We start from the raw sequence: 22,324 nt of genomic DNA on the forward strand, positions 1-22,324 counted from the left end.
GCCATGGTCGCCTCCGGAGTGATGAGTGAGTAGTTCACCCCTGGACTATGGGTCCATAGCAGTAGCTAGATGGTTGTCTTCTCCTCATTGTGCTATCATGTTAGATCTTGTGAGCTGCCTAACATGATCAAGATCATCTATCTGTAATGCTATATGTTGTGTTTGTTGGGATCCGATGGATAGAGAATACTATGTTATGTTGATTATCAATCTATTACCTATGTGTTGTTTATGATCTTGCATGCTCTCCGTTATTAGTAGAGGCTCTGGCCAAGTTTTTACTCTTAACTCCAAGAGGGAGTATTTATGCTCGATAGTGGGTTCATGCCTCCATTAAATCCGGGACAGTGACGGAAAGTTCTAAGGTTGTGGATGTGCTTGTTGCCACTAGGGATAAAACATTGATGCTATGTCCGAGGATGTAGTTATTGATTACATTACGCACCATACTTAATGCAATTGTCCATTGTTTGCAACTTAATACTTGGAAGGGGTTCGGATGATAACCTCGAAGGTGGACTTTTTAGGCATAGATGCATGCTGGATAGCGGTCTATGTACTTTGTCGTAATGCCCAATTAAATCTCACTATACTCATCATATCATGTATGTGCATGGTCATGCCCTCTCTATTTGTCAATTGCCCAAGCTGTAATTTGTTCACCCAACATGCTATTTATCTTATGGGAGAGACACCTCTAGTGAACTGTGGACCCCGGTCCTATTCCTTTACATCGAATACAATCTACTTGCAATACTTGTTCTACTCGTTTTCTGCAAACAATCATCATCCACACTATACATCTAATCCTTTGTTACAGCAAGCCGGTGAGATTGACAACCTCACTGTTTCGTTGGGGCAAAGTACTTTGGTTGTGTTGTGCAGGTTCCACGTTGGCGCCGGAATCCCTGGTGTTGCACCGCACTACATCCCGCAGCCATCAACCTTCGACGTGCTTCTTGACTACTACTGGTTCGATTAAACCTTGGTTTCTTACTGAGGGAAACTTGCTACTGTGCGCATCACACCTTTCTCTTGGGGTTCCCAACGGACGTGTCAACTACACGCATCAAGCAAATTTACGGCGCCGTTGCTGGGAGATCAAGACACGCTGCAAGGGGAGTCTCCACAATCCAATCTCTTTACTTTGTTTTTGTCTTGCTTTATTTTATTTACTACCTTGTTTGCTGCATTATATCAAAACACAAAAAAATTAGTTGCTAGTTTTATTTTATTTACTGCCTTGTTCTCCATATTAAAAACACAAAAAAATTAGTTACTTGCATTTACTTTATTTAGTTTGCTTTATTTACTACTGCTAAAATGAATACTCCTGAGAACACTAAGTTGTGTGATTTCACTAGTTAGGCTTAATGGAAAACAACAAAAATATTTGAGATCTTTATAGTATTTATCTTGAGTTAGGACATGAGGTGTTTGAAGAGAAAATTAAAAAACCTATGAAACTTTATATGCATGATAATACCAATGTTATTAGTATGAATGCTTTGAACACCATTGTTGCTAATGCTATGGAAGAATTTAAGCTTGGGGAAGCTGGCTTTGATGAGCATGATATTTTTAGTCCCCCGAGCATGGAGAAGAAAATTTACTTTGATGATACTTTACCTCCTATATATGATGATTACAATGATTACTATCATCCACCTACTATTGAGGAGGAAATTAATTATGATTATACTATGCCTCCTATATTTGATGATTATGGTGATAATGATAGCTACCTTGTTGAATTTGCTCCCACTACAATTAATAAGAATGACTATGCTTATGTGGAGAGTAATGATACTTTTATGCATGTGAATAAGAATGCTTTATGTGATAGTTATATTGTTGAGTTTGTTCATGATGCCACTGAAAGTTATTATGAGAGAGGGAAACATGGTTATATGCATCTTAATAATATTAAGTTTCCTCTCTATATGCTGAAAATTTTGAAGTTACTTGTGTTTTATCTTCCTATGCTTGTCACTTTGTTCTTCATTGACTTGTTTATTTACAAGATTCCTTTTCATAGGAAGTGGGTTAGGCTTAAATTTGTTTCATACTTGCTTTTTGATGCTCTCTCTGCTTCAACTCTCATCCTTATGCGAGTGCATCATTAAATTTACTGAGCCCATCTTAATGGCTATAAAGAAAGCACTTCTTGGGAGATAACCCATATTTTTATTTTGCTACTGTTTTGTTGAGTCTTGGAAGTTGTTACTACTGTAGCAACCTCTCCTTATCTTAGTTTTGTGCATTGTTGTGCCAAGTAAAGTCGTTGATAGTAAGGTTCATACTAGATTTGGATTACTGCGCAGAAACAGATTTCTTTGCTGTCACGAATCTGGGCCTAATTCTCCGTAGGTAACTCAGAAAATTATGCCAATTTACGTGAGTGATCCTCAGATATGTACGCAACTTTCATTCAATTTGAGCATTTTCATCTGAGCAAGTCTGGTGCCTCAATAAAATTCGTCTTTACGAACTGTTCTGTTTTGACAGATTCTGCCTTTTATTTCGCATTGCCTGTTTTGATATGCTTGATAGATTTTTCTATTCCATTGACTTTCAGTAGCTTTGTGCAATGTCCAGAAGTGTTAAGAATGATTATGTCACCTCTGAACATGTAAATTTTGATTGTGCACTAACCCTCTAATGAGTTGTTTTGAGTTTGGTGTGGAGGAAGTTTTCAAGGATCAAGAGAGGGAGATGATACGATATGATCAAGGAGAGTGAAAGCTCTAAGCTTGGGGATGCCCCGGTGGTTCACCCCTGCATATTTTAAGAAGACTCAAGCATCTAAGCTTGGGGATTCCCAAGGCATCCCCTTCTTCATCGACAATATTATCAGGTTCCTCCCCGAAACTATATTTTTATTCCATCACATCTTATGTGCTTTGCTTGGAGCGTCGGTTTGTTTTTGTTTTTGTTTTTGTTTGAATAAAATGGATCCTAGCATTCATTGTGTGGGAGAGAGACACGCTCCGCTGTTGCATATGGAAAAATATGTCCTTAGGCTTTACTCATAGTATTCATGGCGAAGGTTGAATCTTCTTCGTTAAATTGTTATATGGTTGGAATCGGGAAATGCTACATGTAGTAATTCTAAAATTTCTTGAATAATTTGATACTTGGCAATTGTTGTGCTCATGTTTAAGCTTTTACATCATATACTTTGCACCCATTAATGAAGAAATACATAGAGCTTGCTAAAATTTGGTTTGCATAATTGGTCTCTCTGAAGTCTAGATAATTTCTAGTATTGAGTTTTGAACAACAAGGAAGACGGTGTAGAGTCTTATAATGTTTACAATATGTCTTTTATGTGAGTTTTGCTGCACCGGTTCATCCTTGTGTCTGTTTCAAATAACTTTGCTAGCCTAAACCTTGTATCGAGAGGGAATACTTCTCATGCATACAAAATCCTTGAGCCAACCACTATGCCATTTGTGTCCACCATACCTACCTACTACATGGTATTTCTCCGCCATTCCAAAGTAAATTGCTTGAGTGCTACCTTTAAAATTTCCATTCTTTATCTTTGCAATATATAGCTCATGGGACAAATAGCTTAAAAACTATTGTGGTATTGAATATGTACTTATGCACTTTATCTCTTATTAAGTTGTTTGTTGTGCGATAACCATGTTCCCTGGGGACGCCATCAACTACTCTTTGTTGAATATCATGTGAGTTGCTATGCATGTCCGTCTTGTCTGAAGTAAGGGAGATTTACCACTCGTTTAATGGTTAGAGCATGCATATTGTTAGAGAAGAACATTGGGCCGCTAACTAAAGCCATGATCCATGGTGGAAGTTTCAGTTTTGGACATATATCCTCAATCTCATATGAGAACATTAATTGTTGCTACATGCTTATGCATTAAAGAGGAGTCCATTATCTCGTTGTCTATGTTGTCCCGGTATGGATGTCTAAGTTGAGAATAATCAAAAGCGAGAAATCCAATGCGAACTTTCTCCTTAGACCTTTGTACAGGCGGCATAGAGGTACCCCTTTGTGACACTTGGTTTAAACATGTGTATTGTGATGACAATCCCGGTAATCCGAGCTAATTAGGACAAGGTGCGGGCACTATTAGTATACTATGCATGAGGCTTGCAACTTGTAAGATATAATTTACATGATACATATGCTTTATTACTACCATTGACAAAATTGTTTCTTGTTTTCAAAATCAAAGCTCTAGCACAAATATAGAAATCAATGCTTCCCTCTGCGAAGGGCCTTTCTTTTACTTTTATGTTGAGTCAGTTCACCTATCTCTCTCCACCTCAAGAAGCAAACACTTGTGTGAACTGTGCATTGATTCCTACATACTTGCATATTGCACTTGTTATATTACTTTACACTGACAATATCCATGAGATATACATGTTATAAGTTGAAAGCAACCGCTGAAACTTAATCTTCCTTTGTGTTGCTTCAATACCTTTACTTTGATTTATTGCTTTATGAGTTAACTCTTATGCAAGACTTATTAATGCTTGTCTTGAAAGTACTCATGAAAAGTCTTTGCTTTATGATTCATTTGTTTACTCATGTCATTACCATTGTTTTGATCGCTGCATTCATTACATATGCTTACAATAGTATGATCAAGGTTATGATGGCATATCACTCCAGAAATTATCTTTGTTATCGTTTACCTGCTCGGGACGAGCAGGAACTAAGCTTGGGGATGCTGATACGTCTCCGACGTATCGATAATTTCTTATGTTCCATGCCACATTATTGATGATATCTACATGTTTTATGCATACTTTATGTCGTATTTATGCATTTTCCGGCACTAACCTATTAACGAGATGCCGAAGAGCCGATTCTGTTGTTTTCCGCTGTTTTTGGTTTCGAAATCCTAGTAAGGAAATATTCTTGGAATTGGACGAAATCAACGCCCAGGGGCCTATTTTGCCACGAAGCTTCCAGAAGACCGAAGAGAAGACGAAGTGGGGCCACGCGGCGCCGCCACACTAGGGCGGCGCGGCCTAGGGGGGGCCCGCGCGGCCCTAGCGTGTGGGGCCCCCGTGACCCCTCCGACGCTGCCCTTCCGCCTACATATACTCTTCGTCGTGAAACCCCCAGTACCGAGAGCCACGATACGGAAAACCTTCCAGAGACGCCGCCGCCGCCAATCCCATCTCGGGGGATTCAGGAGATCGCCTCCGGCACCCTGCCGGGAGAGGGGAATCATCTCCCGGAGGACTCTTCACCGCCATGGTCGCCTCCGGAGTGATGAGTGAGTAGTTCACCCCTGGACTATGAGTCCATAGCAGTAGCTAGATGGTCGTCTTCTCCTTATGTGCTTCATTGTCGGATCTTGTGAGCTGCCTAACATGATCAAGATCATCTATCCGTAATGCTATATGTTGTGTTTGTTGGGATCCGATGGATAGAGAATACTATGTTATGTTGATTATCAATCTATTACCTATGTGTTGTTTATGATCTTGCATGCTCTCCGTTATTAGTAGAGGCTCTGGCCAAGTTTTTACTCTTAACTCCAAGAGGGAGTATTTATGCTCGATAGTGGGTTCATGCCTCCATTAAATCTGGGACAGTGATAGAAAGTTCTAAGGTTGTGGATGTGTTGTTGCCACTAGGGATAAAACATTGATGCTATGTCCGAGGATGTAGTTATTGATTACATTACGCACCATACTTAATGCAATTGTCTGTTGTTTGCAACTTAATACTGGAAGGGGTTCGGATGATAACCTGAAGGTGGACTTTTTAGGCCTAGATGCATGCTGGATAGCGGTCTATGTACTTTGTCGTAATGCCCAATTAAATCTCACTATACTCATCATATCATGTATGTGCATGGTCATGCCCTCTCTATTTGTCAATTGCCCAACTGTAATTTGTTCACCCAACATGCTATTTATCTTATGGGAGAGACACCTCTAGTGAACTGTGGACCCCGGTCCTATTCCTTTACATCGAATACAATCTACTGCAATACTTGTTCTACTGTTTTCTGCAAACAATCATCATCCACACTATACATCTAATCCTTTGTTACAGCAAGCCGGTGAGATTGACAACCTCATTGTTTCGTTGGGGCAAAGTACTTTGGTTGTGTTGTGCAGGTTCCACGTTGGCGCCGGAATCCCTGGTGTTGCGCCGCACTACATCCCGCCGCCATCAACCTTCGACGTGCTTCTTGACTCCTACTGGTTCGATTAAACCTTGGTTTCTTACTGAGGGAAACTTGCTACTGTGCGCATCACACCTTCCTCTTGGGGTTCCCAACGGACGTGTCAACTACACGCATCACCCACAGAGACTGAAAGGCCACCATCACATCAAGCTTGATGATGGGCCAGCAAGCCACGTAGAACCTACCGGAAAAACCATCGGGCCCTTGAAATAATGACCGCGAGCTCTAGAACAACTATTTAGAAGGCCAATGTGCCTCCGAAGACCAAAGGTCATGGTGTTTACTTGGAAACTAGACACCCATTCACTAGCAGTCCAAATGAACAGAGAAGCAGACGAACTCCCAAATTTATTCCGACATGTACCATCCGCGGAATGGAAGATGAGAGTGGATACCATGCTGTCATGAACTGCACAACTACAGAAGCGCTGAGACAAGAACCTAGTAAAGTATGGAACATACCACCTGATCGTCAACTGGCTCACACAGGGAACGCATGGGGTCTTACTGGACAAAGTGGATGATGGAATGAAAACAAAACCAACGTTTCCGTGGATGCAAGCGTGGCATCATCGAAATGATATACCAGTAGTCTTTTTTTTCGAAATGTGAGCTTAAAGCCCGAGATGCACTCGGCCGTTTTATTATGGCATAGTTTTAAAGTATCAAATCATCCAACAAATTGATATTACACCCCACTCACGGGTCAATCAAAGTGGCTGTAAAAATCAGCCATAGAAAGAAAGATGAAACCAAATAAAGTCTAAGTGCCATCTCCAATGCGTCTAGATTGCAACCAGCCACCGGGTGGCTGAAAATAGCCCGAATGACGGCCATCAAACGATTGCATCCGGTATCCAAAGGTTCCCGCTGCTCCACAGGGAGGAGGTATGACCATAGGTGAATCAATGAAGTCGCCCTGTGAATAACCTGTAATAAATTTGGATTAGCACACCTATTAAAAACGACCATATTCCGACAATTCCAAATTGTCCAAACTAAAGCACAAACCCTAATGCGGATTCGTTCCTTTGTTTTTTTATCAATCCCATTTAACCAATTACCAAAAAAATTAGTTATGTTCATGGGTGGAGGTATACTAAAAGTAAAATGCACTACTCTCCAAACTAAACGGTAAAAATGGCAAGAAATGAAAAGATGATCTATTGTTTCTCTTTGACCGCAAAAGACACAATCAGTACATCCATTCCATCTTTGTTTTGCCAGGTTATCTCTTGTTAAAAGCACCTTATTGTAAAGAAACCACATAAAAATCCTAATCTTGAGTGGTACCTTTATCTTCCACAAGTACTTTCTCAAGAAAACAGTATGGCCATTCAAATAATCAGCATACAAAGATTTAACTGAGAAAATACCAGTGGAAGAGAGCTTCCATACAAAACTATCTGGTTCATTTGATAAGTGGACAGCCATTAACCTGGGCACTAAAGAGACCCAAGCATCCCATCTATCTCCAGTTAACATCCTATTAAATCTTATATTTAGTGGTACATTACCAAGTACGTCGGCTACTAATACATTTTTAGTTGTGGCAGCATTATAGAGACTAGCGTATTGGATGTTAAGGGGCGTGTCACCTAACCAGGTGTCTTCCCAAAATCTGGTTTTCATACCGTATCCTACAGTAAAAGAACCCCTCTTAAAGAAATCGTCTTTAGCCTTCATAATCCCTTTCCAAAAGGGGGAATCTGTAGGCTTAGACTGAACTTGAGACAAAGATTTGCACCCAAGATATTTGTTTATCAACAACTCTTGCCAAACACCTTCCTCTGTCAGCATTTTAAATAGCCATTTGCTAAGTAAACATCTGTTCTTAATATCTAGCACCTCAATGCCAAGATCCCCCTGGTCTTTAGGTCTACAAACAATGTTCCATTTAGTTAATCTATATTTCTTCTTCTGGCCATCACTCTGCCAGAAAAATCTAGACCTATAGAAATCAAGTCTTTTTCTTACCCCCTTAGGTATTTCAAAGAATGAGAGTAGAAACATTGGTAGACTAGACAAGACCGAGTTTATTAGAACGAGCATATCCCCATAAGATAGAAATTTTCCCACCCATGCAGCAAGCTTTCGCTCAAAACGATCTTCTATCGGCTTCCATTCCTTATTTCTAAGTTTCCGAAAGTGAATAGGAATTTCGAGATATTTGAAAGGAAGTGAGCCAATCTCACATCCAAAAATACTCCTATAATCGTCTTCTTCATCTCTGGCCTTGCCAAAACAAAAAAATTCACTCTTATGAAAGTTTATTTTCAAACCAGATAGTTGCTCAAAAAGAGAAAGAATTAATTTCATGTTTACAGCTTTTGCCAAATCATGCTTCATGAACAAAATGGTATCATCTGCATACTGTAGAATCGATATACCCCCATCCACCAAATGAGGAACTAAACTACCAACTTGCCCATCCTCTTTTGCTCTTGCAATAAGGATAGCAAGCATATCTGCGATGATGTTAAAAAGAATAGCTGAAAGTGGGTCTCCTTGTCTAAGACCCTTTAGTGTTTGGAAATAATGTCCAATATCATCATTGATTTTAATTCCGACACTACCACCCTAAATGAAGCGTGCTATCCAATTTCACCACTCGGGTGGGAACCCTTTCATTCTAAGAGCTTGTTGTAAAAATGACCATTTCACCTTATCGTAAGCCTTTTCAAAATCAATTTTGAAGAGCACCCCATCCAACTTCTTCCTATGAAGCTCATGGATGGTCTCATGTAAAACAACAATCCGTTCTAGGATGTTTCTACCAGGGATAAAGGTAGATTGAGTTGGACGAACAACCTTATGTGCAATAACTGTTGCACGATTGGTACCAACCTTTGTGAAAACTTTAAAGCTAACATTGAGTAGACAAATTGGGCTATATTGTTCTATTCTGCTCGCATCCTCTTTCTTAGGCAAGAGAGTGATGAGGCCGAAATTAAGTTTATATAATGGTATATCACCCTCTTGTAACTGGGCAAACATTGTCATCATATCAGACTTAATGACCGGCCAGAACCTTTGATAAAACTCAGCAGGAAACCCATCTGGCACTAGAGCTTTATTATGTTCCATATTAGAGATAGCCTCAAACACCTCCTCTTCTGTAAAAGGAGATGTGAGAATGGTTTTCTCCGTTTGAGAAAGTTGAGCAATATCATGAGTGCCTTCTTCTCTCATTGTGAAGAAATTCATTTCGGGAGCTCCAAAAAGCTTCTTATAATACTCAGTTATGAATACCTTCAGATTTTGTTGACCCACAATGGTCCCCTCATCTTTCTCAAGTTGGAAAATCCTTTTTTCCCTATGTTTACCATTCGCAATAAGGTGAAAATATTTGGTATTATTACCACCTTCTTGTATGTGCTTAACTTTTGCGCGTTGAGCTCATTTGGTCTCTTCATCACGCCGAAGCTTAGCAATAGCAATGTTGGCCTCCCTTTTCTGAGCCCTCTCAGCTGCATTTAGAGGAATAGTTTCTGCTTTTAAATCAAGCTCATCTATAAGAAGAGAGATCCTTTCTTTCTCTTTCCTATAAACACCACTAAGGTTCTTAGCCCAACCACGTAAAAACTGTCCAAGATGTCTAACCTTATGTTGCCATTTTTCGACAGGTGGTGAGCCTGAAAGGACTAAATTCCATTCATGAAGCACCATTTCATAAAAACCATCTTGCCGCATCCAAGATAACTCAAAATGAAAAGGTGTTTTTGTTGCCCATATGAGCCGCCTCACCAGAATCGATAAAGAGAGGAGTATGATCCGAGCTAGTACGTGTGAGTGCCTGTACTGTGACCAAAGGGAACTTCTATTCCCACTCCACATTAGTTAGAACTCGGTCTAAGTTCTCAAAGGTGGGTATTTCCCGCCTGCTTGCCCAAGTGAATTGTCTACCGGACATAATGATCTCTCTTAGATCAAGTGTCTCGAGGATTGCATTAAAAATAAAAGGCCACCTCGCATTGAAGTGATCATTATTTTTCTCCTCTTGTCTCCTAATAATATTAAAATCCCCTCCCACCAACAGAGGTAGGTTGTCAGATTCACATATTCTAACTAATTCTGCTAGAAAATCCGGTTTGAGTGCATCTTGGGCTGCCCCATACACCCCAACAATAATCCACTCAAAACCATCAGATTTATTTTTGACGAACATTTTAACACATAAATCACCTGTCTCCACTCTTTGGATCAAAGCAGTTTCCATGTTGATGCCCACCAAAATACCCCAGACCTTCCCCTAGGTGGTAGACAATACCACATGTAGTCTATTCCACCAGAAAGATGCTTAAGGAAAGGTGCCAAAAAATTAGCTCTTCCGGTTTCTAACAAAACTATGAAATCTAATTTGTGCTCCCTTAGTGACTCATGAATAAAATAAATTTCAGCAGGATCCGCTAGACCCTCGCAATTCCACCAAAGTCCTCTCATATAGCCAGATTCTTGAGTATCTTCATCCTAGAACTTCGTCGAATCAAACGAGAAGACTTAAGCTTATTTTTATTGCGCCACTTGATAAGTGGAACATGCATTAGATCCTCATGATCATCATTTTCAGCATCTACAAAATCTTCGGCCAAGTTAGATGCTTTTGAAAGAACCAAGCTAGACGAATCCTCCCCAAGGTTAGTAGATTTGTTAAGGAAAATTAAATTTCTTTGCACTTCTAAATTTTTAAGAGATTTAGTAGAGTTTAAAACCTGATCAGAGGACTGTCCTAATGAGATTCCTAAGACACTAGCTCTATGTTCTATCTCACAATCTGGAAGATCAAGAAAATTTAACTTCTTAATGCAACTCGTACCTTGAGTGGAGGAAGGAGTCCGCCGCGCTGCAAGCTCCATTTGCGGCACGTCCGCATTAGGCTGCGCTTGGATCTTCGAGCTCGATCGCAAGCCCAGCTTGGAGTGGTCCTTGATGCCTCCGAACGCCACAACGTCCTCGTACGACGGCGATACACCAGTAGTCTTTGACAGAGGGAATTCTAGCATTGTACCCTCAGTGCGTTACCTGCAGAATTACTTTACTTCGAGTCCATTCAAGCAATAGCTAACGGTGCCATTGGCGAAGGATGAAAAATAATCTAACGTATGGCAAACCTTGAATGATGCAAATACCAAAATAGTTCTAAAATTGTAATGACGTATATGGTTCAAACACAATCACTTAATACAAGAAAAATAATAATATGTTTAATTACAAATAGAACCTAAAAATACCAATAATGCCACCTCAATGGCAAAGCTTTACCCCTTTAAAAAAATCTAATGTAATTTAAATCAAGACGTTTTTATTATCCTGCGCAACTAGATCTTGATTATCTTTGTTGCTAGAAAATTCCTTTCAATTGATGTTGCCATGGTTAAAGCCAATATCATCTTAATGTGGTGGTAATACGGTCGAAAAAAGTATGATGTGCCTTTCAAATATCTAGAAATCTTGAAAGTCTCCAAAATCCGTGAGTATGAAAGATTTATAACTCGAGCTTATTTTTATATACTAAGGTACAATTAATAATAAATCTCTGTAATACAAGAAATGCTATTCACAATGAACCTAGAATATGAGTCTACGTTTGAAGGTAAATAGTATATGTTTTCGGTTTGTATTCGATTTTGCGCAGAGTTCACGGAAACAAGCATAACTTTTTTTCGATAAAGGAGCATAGCCCCAGCCTCTGCATCAATAGATGCACACGGCTTGCGTTATTAAAAACAAAGTATAAAGTCACGATAGATCCATTATCACTTATTACAATCATGGAAAAGCTAAGGTCGATACATGAATCAACCAACTGAAAATATGGCAAATAGAAAAAGCTATGCATTTGCTATTCTATTAAGATGTCGCCACCCAGTAGCCTGAAAAAAGAAGTCCTGAGCAACCACTAGCATCCGATTGCATTCAATAACCACATCCTCCCGATGTTTCACTGGGAGAAGTAAAACTCATTACTGAATTGAATGAATAGCTCACCGGATAACCTGCAAAAAATTAGTTTCATTTTGTTTGTTAAAGATAATATCATTTCTAGTTCTTCAAATAGCCCAACAAAGGGCGGAAACACCAATTCAAATTTTCTGTTTATCCTCTTTCCTCACCTCATTTAGCCATCTACCAAACATATTAGTAATATTAGCTGGCGGAGGAATATTACAAGTAAGGTACATCATACGCCAAATTATTTTCGCAAAAGAGCATTCAATAAACAAATGATTAACGATTTTCATGGAATCACAAATATAACAATTTTGACATCCCTTCCACTTCCGTTTAGCTAAATTTAGCATAACTTTCTTATACAGAGTCCGTTTTCGATGTATGATCACTCAAATTTTTTATAAAAAATACGTGCATCTAAGTGTATTAAAATATCAAGGTATGGCAGCTGCCGTTCCTTTCCCTATTGGGAGCTTCGCCCTGCGGTGCTATCGAGGCAGATTGAAAATGTTAAAAAAAACTCAGTTCGAAATTCAGTCTAACACCAGTTGCAATGCGCAGAGTAATATAGAGTTAAAGACCCAGAGTGGAAGAAACCGGCCCAAGGATGGGTTTAAATTAACGTGGATTCCAGCTTCGATGACGGTACAAAGAGTTGCGTCTAGGGGGCGTTGGCAAAGAATCACGAAGGGAAAGTTGCGCTCCCAGCCTTGGGTTTAATCATACTGCATGTTTTCGATCCAGGTGAACATGATAGAAGCAAAGGAATTCATCAGCTTATTGCCTGAAGGGAGAATATTCAAGTTGGAACATGTTGCCCAGTTGGAGCGTAGGGAGTTGCATGGAGGTGTTATGCACAATTAAGTCCTTATCCGCGTGTCAAACTTAGTTATGCAAAATTGTACTTCCTCCGTCTATAAAAAAATGCTCAATTTTATCTAGATGCGGGTATATATAAACACATCTTAGTTATAGATACACTCACATCTAGAAAAATTTGAGCAGCTTTTTTTGGAACGGAAGAAGTATGAATATTTCTAATCCGGAGAAAATCTTCTCCCTTGCTCTTAATCTTTCCCAGTTGGGGTGTAGTGAGTTGCGTGGAGGTGTTATGCAAAATCAAGTCCTGACCCACGTTTCAAGAGCTGGCTCTGTTACTGTATAAGGTAACTAGGAAAGGCATATTCAGGCATGAAGGCCTGGATCCAAGCTTTTGCTTGACAATCTGTTTCTATGTCTGCTTTGCTTTTAGCTAGCCTTTAATCATAGGAGCTTCTCTCTAGCTCCTCTAGTTGTACAGAATTTTACAAACTCTTTAAAATTAATTAAAAACAGTGGGTAAACCTATTGTACAGCTTCAAACAAAATCTAATCACTGAGAAATACACAGGCCCTGTTTTTTTTCTTCTAAAGGCAGACTTACAAATATGAACATTGCAACAGTAAACTGATACGGGAGAAGGTGAACTTATTTAAGTGAAACAAAAAAGCAGCATTTGTAAATTAAAGTCTAAATATATTGTCATGCAACTGGAAGTCATAAATATAACTTACAAAACTGGAGATTTTCATTGTTCTATCTCAATAAACAGGCTCGCTTGCGGGTGCAAGCCTGCTTCCACTAGCGTCTGGCAGAACTGTGGAATCTCATTTCTTTGCGCTCTCCAGTTGGTAATCTTGTAAGCCCTGCATGATTGTAAGCATAGCTCGCTGTTAGTTCCAAGACATCTCATAAAATTATGACACTATTAATACAACTATCAAGTGCGAACATGTAACTCATATTCAGATAATGCAATTCGTATGCATGTTAATAGTTAATTAATTATCAAATGCAGGCACGACGTGTCCCTGTCTAGCCCTTCAAAAGCTAATAAGTAATTAACTCAAGGGAGAAATAAAGGAAGAATAGGAGGTTTAATGTGTTGAATGTAGATGGGCTGCAGCCCAGTAAGGCAACCCATGTAGTCTACAATTTCTGAAATCTCAAGGCCCATCACGTTGGCAGCTTGGGATAGCTTTGGGGGACAATGTTTAGTCCCACATTGCTAGTTGGGAGAGAGTTGGAGTGGTATATAAGGGCTGCTGTTCTAGTCATTCCAAGTGAGTGAGAATAGAAGGAGCCCTCACGCACTCCTCCTCCTCCGCCCGCCCCGCCTCGTCACGCACGCACGTCGCGTTTCGTGACTCGAGTTCGAGTTCGAGACACACTCAAGGAAGCCTAAATGGGTACGTGTCGACCTGCATATGCATGCTCGCCGCGTGTCCCTGGCTTCCTACGCGTGGCAACGCGGTCGGGGCGGCTCTCCTCCCAGGCTATACAAGGAGACCGATCAGATCTGGAAAATAGTGCTCTTAGATCTCTCTCTCGCGAAGTTCCTTTTGCTGCGCTACTCTCTAGTCTTCCCCATCCCGGCGACTACGTGCACAGCCGTCCGGGAGAGCAGGCCTCTGAAACCCCGTCCGTTGAGATCCTGCACCGGGAGACGGGCGATAAGGTTTTTGGGGAGCGTCTCGGCGCGACTGCTCGCTGTTGTTCGTGATTCGACTGCTTCGTCGACGACTCTGACTACACCATGGGCGACATCAACAACTCCCATGGTGGTGGTCGTGCTGCTGCTGGTGCGACCTTCCCGGTCGTGATGTATGCGCTTTTCCTCTCCTACCTTGCACTGCTACTTGTTCCATGTTCAGATCTGATGCATGTGCTTAGTCTGATGTGCGTGGTTAAGTATGCTTATGCATCTGTAATCTTGCTTTCGGTAATTAAACTTACACGGAAATTGCCTAATAATCCAACAATCCAAAAACCTTATATGCATAGGCAATTTTCACCGTCTGGTTTTGCTGCTGCGCTCAAACCGAGCTCGTTTACGGGTTCTCATTTCAAGAGATGGCAGAATAAAACCCTCTTGTGGCTCACTTCTATGGGCGTGCACCACGTTGCGGAAGGTACTCCTAGAGGTCCGCTTACTCCTGACGAGGATAAAGCGTTCGGGGATGCCACCGTAATCTTTGTGGGTGCCGTTCTAAGTGTGCTTGGAGACAAGTTGGTTGATGCTTATCTGCACATACGAAATGGGAAGGAACTGTGGGATGCACTGGACGCTAAGTTTGGTGCTGTCGATGTCGGAGGTGAACTGTATGCTATGGAGCAATTCAATGACTACAGAATGGTTGAGAACCGATCTGTGGTAGAACAGGCTCATGAGATACAGATCATGGCAAAGGAACTTGAGCTCCTCAACTGTGTGCTACCGGACAAGTTTGTTGCGGGATGCATTGTCGCTAAGCTTCCCCCTTCATGGAGGAACTTTGCCACTTCTCTCAAACATCAGAGGCATAAGTTTTCTGTTGAGAATATCATGGGCTCTCTGGATGTTGAGGAGAAGGCGAGGGCAAAAGACAAACACACTGGAGGAACCGATGGATGTTCTGCTGCCAATATGGTACAGAAAAATGCCCACAAGTCCAAGGGAAAGAACAAGGGAGTCTCCCAGACTACCAACTTCAAGAAGAAGGGGAAAACGGAGAAGAAAGATCCTTGTTGGGTGTGTGGCGAGACGGGCCATTGGGCCAATCGTTGTCCACAACGCAAAGGAAAGAAATGTCAGGCTGCACAGAACTCAAATTCTGTCAGCATGGTCATTGGCAACACAGAGGAAGGAACTACAGGGTATGGTAATATGTTACCTCTTGTTCTTTCGGTGTTTCAGCCCACGGAATGGTGGGTTGATACAGGGGCCAATGTTCATGTGTGTGTCGACATCTCCATGTTTACCTCTTATCGGGCCCGAGGTTCCTCGAGTAATGATGGGGAATGGGTTACATGCTACTGTTCGTGGTGTTGGCACGGTAGATCTGAAGTTTACTTCGGGAAAGATCGTGCAACCGAAGAACGTGCTCGCATGTCCCTTCTATCAAGAAGAATCTCGTTAGTGGCTCCCGTCTTATGAAAGATGGGTTTAAGTTGGTGTTTGAGTCCAATAAAGTTGTACTGTCTAAGTATGGAACTTTTGTTGGAAAGGGATATGAATGTGAGGGAATGTTTCGCTTCTCTCTAGAAGACTTATGTGATAATGTTGTGAACCATGTAAGCACTAGTGTTAATGAAACTAATGTTTGGCATTCACGACTTTGTCATGTTAATTTCGGTTGTATGATGCGGCTTGCTGATATGAGTTTAATTCCGAAATTCACCTTTGTCAAAGGCTCTAAGTGCCATGCTTGTGTGCAAACAAAGCAGCCTCGCAAGCCTCACAAGCCTGCGAAGGAAAGAAACTTGGCACCACTAGAGCTCGTGCATTCAGATCTATGTGAGATGAATGGTGAGTTGACAAGAGGTGGAAAGAAATATTTCATGACTTTGATTGATGATTCCACTAGGTATTGTTATGTGTATCTCCTGAGAACTAAAGATGAGGCTCTTGATTTCTTTAAAATCTATAAGGCTGAAGTTGAGAACCAACTTGAAAGAAAGATAAAAAGGGTTCGGTCTGATCGTGGTGGAGAGTACTTTTCTAATGAGTTCAATTTATTCTATGCGGAACATGGTATAATCCATGAGAGGACGCCTCCCAATTCCCCACAATCCAATGGGATTGCGGAAAGGAAAAACCGTACTCTAATAGATTTGGTTAACGCCATGTTAGATGTTTAGGGTTTATCCAAGGAATGGTGGGGGGACGCTATATTGACTTCGTGTCATGTCCTAAACCGTGTTCCAACCAAGAATAAAGAGATTACCCCTTATGAGGAATGGGAAAAGAAAAGACCAATACTCTCCTACCTACGAACTTGGGGCTATTTGGCAAAAGTGAATTTGCCAATCACCAAAAAGCAAAAGCTTGGACCAAAAACCGTGGACTGTGTCTTTCTTGGCTATGCTGCCCATAGCATTGCTTATAGATTTCTTGTGGTGAAATCTGGAGTGGACGACATGAATGTTGGCACCATCTTTGAATCAAGAAATGCTACATTCTTTGAGGATATATTTCCTATGAGGGATATGCATGGCATGTCTAGTTGGGAACCTGATTCAATACATGAAACTCCTATGGAGTCTGATGAGGAATCTGATGATGAGAGTTCAGATTCTGATGAAGATGACAATGAAGCTCCCACAAGGAGTAAGAGACAAAGGACTGCAAAGTCTTTTGGTAATGATTTCATTGTGTATCTTGTGGATGATACTCCCACTACCATTTCAGAAGCTCTCGCATCTCCTGATGCAGACTACTGGAAGGAAGCGGTTCAAAGCGAGATGGATTCCATCTTGGCTAATGGAACGTGGGAGTTAACTGAGCGTCCTTATGGGTGCAAACCTGTAGGATGTAAATGGGTATTTAAGAAGAAGCTTCGAGATGATGGTACTATTGAGAAGTACAAAGCTCGGCTTGTAGCCAAAGGCTATACTGATACGTCTCCAACGTATCGATAATTTCTTATGTTCCATGCCACATTATTGATGATATCTACATGTTTTATGCATACTTTATGTCGTATTTATGCATTTTCCGGCACTAACCTATTAACGAGATGCCGAAGAGCCGCTTGTCTGTTTTCTCGCTGTTTTTGGTTTCAGAAATCCTAGTAAGGAAATATTCTCGGCATTGGACGAAATCAACGCCCGTGGGCCTATTTTTCCACGAAGCTTCCAGAAGACCGAAGAGAAGACGAAGTGGGGCCACGGGGCGCCACCACACTAGGGCGGCGCGGCCCAGGGGGGCCCGCGCGGCCCTAGCGTGTGGGGCCCCCGTGACCCCTCCGAGGCTGCCCTTCCGCCTACATATAGTCTTTGTCGCGAAACCCCCAGTACCGAGAGCCACGATACGGAAAACCTTCCAGAGACGCCGCCACCGCCAATCCCATCTCGGGGATTCAGGAGATCGCCTCCGGCACCCCGCCGGAGAGGGGAATCATCTCCCGGAGGACTCTTCACCGCCATGGTCGCCTCCGGAGTGATGAGTGAGTAGTTCACCCCCGGACTATGGGTCCATAGCAGTAGCTAGATGGTCGTCTTCTCCTTATGTGCTTCATTGTCGGATCTTGTGAGCTGCCTAACATGATCAAGATCATCTATCCGTAATGCTATATGTTGTGTTTGTTGGGATCCGATGGATAGAGAATACTATGTTATGTTGATTATCAATCTATTACCTATGTGTTGTTTATGATCTTGCATGCTCTCCGTTATTAGTAGAGGCTCGGCCAAGTTTTTACTCTTAACTCCAAGAGGGAGTATTTATGCTCGATAGTGGGTTAATGCCTCCATTAAATCCGGGACGATGTGACGTAAAGTTCTAAGGTTGTGGATGTGTTGTTGCCACTAGGGATAAAACATTGATGCTATGTCCGAGGATGTAGTTATTGATTACATTACGCACCATACTTAATGCAATTGTCTGTTGTTTGCAACTTAATACCGGAAGGGGTTCGGATGATAACCTGAAGGTGGACTTTTTAGGCATAGATGCATGCTGGATAGCGGTCTATGTACTTTGTCGTAATGCCCAATTAAATCTCACTATACTCATCATATCATGTATGTGCATGGTCATGCCCTCTCTATTTGTCAATTGCCCAACCGTAATTTGTTCACCCAACATGCTATTTATCTTATGGGAGAGACACCTCTAGTGAACTGTGGACCCCGGTCCATTCTTTTACATCGAATACAATCTATCGCAATACTTGTTCTACTGTTTTCTGCAAACAATCATCATCCACACTATACATCTAATCCTTTGTTACAGCAAGCCGGTGATATTGACAACCTCACTGTTTCGTTGGGGCAAAGTACTTTGGTTGTGTTGTGCAGGTTCCACGTTGGCGCCGGAATCCCTGGTGTTGCGCCGCACTACATCCCGCCGCCATCAACCTTCGATGTGCTTCTTGGCTCCTCCTGGTTCGATAAACCTTGTTTTTTTTCTGAGTGAAAACTTGCTGCTGTACGCATCACACCTTCCTCTTGGGGTTCCCAACGGACGTGTGTTTTACACGCCATCAAGCATTTTTTCTGGCGCCGTTGCCGGGGAGATCAAGACACGCTGCAAAGGGAGTCTCCACAATCCAATCTCTTTACTTTGTTTTTGTCTTGCTTTATTTTATTTACTACTTTGTTTGCTGCATTATATCAAAACACAAAAAAAAATTAGTTGCTAGCTTTACTTTATTTACTGTCTTGCACTCTATATCAAAAACACAAAAAAAATTAGTTACTTGCATTTGCTTTACTTATTTCAACATGTTTCCTTTTAATTTTACTGTAAAAGATATACCCGTGGGACAAGGGTCTATAATTGGAAGAGATAATATAGAAGAATTTTTCACCCATGTTAGTATGCATGAAGATCTTAAAGATATACCCCTTGCAAAAGCTGTCCCTACTTATGAAGATGTCTCTGTTTGTTTGGTACGCATGATGGAAGCTAGATTTATTAGTCTCAACCCCATTATACAACACATGTTTCTTACACTTTCTGATATGGAGGGGGAGAGAAGAGAGATTTTGTTCTAAAAGTCTTAGTGCGAGAATTTGCGGATATAGCTAAAGAAGCTAGAAAAGTTTTTAGTAAGCATGAGAGGCTTGGTACGATCACCGATTTTAAAAAAACACTTGAAAAAATGGACATGGATAGAATTAAATATACTAATAGTGTTAATGATGGTGGGGAGATTAAAGCACCAATACCATGTAAGCTCCTAGCAATGCATGAAGCTCTAGATGATAATTATGCTTGGCTTGTTCCTGAAAATTTGTTTGATGAGAGTAACAAGCCCAAGACTAATGAAAAGGAAGCCGCTGAAACTTATGTATCCAAAATACTATGCATGGTTGAGAAAACTCCAAATCCCGCTGTTGATACTGCATCTCTTGATAATACTTGATACACACTTTCTGCGCCTAGCTGAAAGGCGTTAAAGAAAAGCGCTTATGGGAGACAACCCATGTTTTTACTACAATACTTTTATTTTATATTTGAGTCTTGGAAGTTGTTACTACTGTAGAAACCTCTCCTTATCTTAGTTTTGTGCATTGTTGTGCCAAGTAAAGTCGTTGATAGTAAGGTTCATACTAGATTTGGATTACTGCGCAGTAAACAGCATTTCTTTGCTGTCACGAATCTGGGCCTAATTCTCCGTAGGTAACTCAGAAAATTATGCCAATTTACGTGAGTGATCCTCAGATATGTACGCAACTTTCATTCAATTTGAGCATTTTCATCTGAGCAAGTCTGGTGCCTCAATAAAATTCGTCTTTACGAACTGTTCTGTTTGACAGATTCTGCCTTTTATTTCGCATTGCCTGTTTTGATATGCTTGATGGATTTTTCTATTCCATTGACTTTCAGTAGCTTTGTGCAATGTCCAGAAGTGTTAAGAATGATTATGTCACCTCTGAACATGTAAATTTTGATTGTGCACTAACCCTCTAATGAGTTGTTTTGAGTTTGGTGTGGAGGAAGTTTTCAAGGATCAAGAGAGGAAGATGATACAGTATGATCAAGGAGAGTGAAAGCTCTAAGCTTGGGGATGCCCCGGTGGTTCACCCCTGCATATTTTAAGAAGACTCAAGCGTCTAAGCTTGGGGATGCCCAAGGCATCCCCTTCTTCATCGACAACATTATCAGGTTCCTCCCCTGAAACTACATTTTTATTCCATCACATCTTATGTGCTTTGCTTGGAGCGTCGGTTTGTTTTTGTTTTTGTTTGAATAAAATGGATCCTAGAATTCATTGTGTGGGAGAGAGATACGCTCCGCTGTTGCATATGGACAAATATGTCCTTAGGCTTTACTCATAGTATTCATGGCGAAGGTTGAATCTTCTTCGTTAAATGTTATATGGTTGGAATCGGGAAATGCTACATGTAGTAATTCTAAAATGTCTTGAATAATTTGATACTTGGCAATTTTTGTACTCATTTTTAAGCTCTTGCATCATATACTTTGCACCCATTAATGAATAAATACATAGAGCTTGCTAAAATTTGGTTTGCATAATTGGTCTCTCTAAAGTCTAGATAATCTCTAGTATTGAGTTTGAACAACAAGGAAGACGGTGTAGAGTCTTATAATGTTTACAATATGTCTTTTATGTGAGTTTTGCTGCACCGGTTCATCTTTATGTTTGTTTCAAATAACCTTGCTAGCCTAACCTTGTATCGAGAGGGAATACTTCTCATGCATCCAAAATCCTTGAGCCAACCACTATGCCATTTGTGTCCACCATACCTACCTACTACATGGTATTTCTCCGCCATTCCAAAGTAAATTGCTTGAGTGCCACCTTTAAAATTTCCATTCTTTACCTTTACAATATATAGCTCATGGGACAAATAGCCTAAAAACTATTGTGGTATTGAATATGTACTTATGCACTTTATCTCTTATTAAGTTGTTTGTTGTGCGATAACCATGTTCCTGGGGACGCCATCAACTACTCTTTGTTGAATATCATGTGAGTTGTGATAACCCACAAGTATAGGGGATCGCAGCAGTCTTCGAGGGTAGTAAAACCCAAATTTATTGATTCGACACAAGGGGAGGTAAAGAATACTTATAAGCCTTAACAACTGAGTTGTCAATTCAGCTACACCTGGAAAAGCACTAGTAACAGGGGTGATGTGAAAGTAGCAGTGATATGAGAGCAGTAATAATAGTAACACAGCAGCAGTAGTAGTAATATGAGAGCAATGGCACCAGAAAATAGTTGATACTACTTCCAATGTCATGTAGAACGAGTATATGATGATGAAAGATGGACCGGGGTTCCCAGCTATCTACACTAGTGGCAACTCTCCAATAACAAGTGTTGGGTGAACAAATTACAGTCGGGCAATTGATAGGATTGAAATAGCATTAAGACAGAATATCAAGATCATTAATCATGTAGGCATGTTTTCCATATATAGTCGTACGTGCTCGTAATGAGAAACTTGCACAACATCTTTTGTCCTACCAGCCGCTGGCAGCCGGGCCTCAAGGGAAACTACTGGATATTAAGGTACTCCTTTTAATAGAGTACCGGAGCAAAGCATTAACACTCCGTGAACACATGTGATCCTCACATCACCGCCATCCCCTCCGGTTGTCCCGATTCTTGTCACTTCGGGGCCTTTGGTTCCGGACAGTGACATGTGCATACAACTTGTAGATACAATCTAAGCAATAAGTATAGAG

General features: G+C 40.9%; 1 pseudogene; it reads left to right on the forward strand.

The window, feature by feature from the left end:
- Positions 1-6,562: 6,562 nt before the first annotated feature.
- Positions 6,563-22,324, forward strand: part of LOC124647636 — a 28,884-nt pseudogene continuing 13,122 nt past the window's right edge.

Source organism: Lolium rigidum, chromosome 4, assembly GCF_022539505.1.
Source record: "Lolium rigidum isolate FL_2022 chromosome 4, APGP_CSIRO_Lrig_0.1, whole genome shotgun sequence".
Classification (NCBI taxonomy): domain Eukaryota; kingdom Viridiplantae; phylum Streptophyta; class Magnoliopsida; order Poales; family Poaceae; genus Lolium; species Lolium rigidum.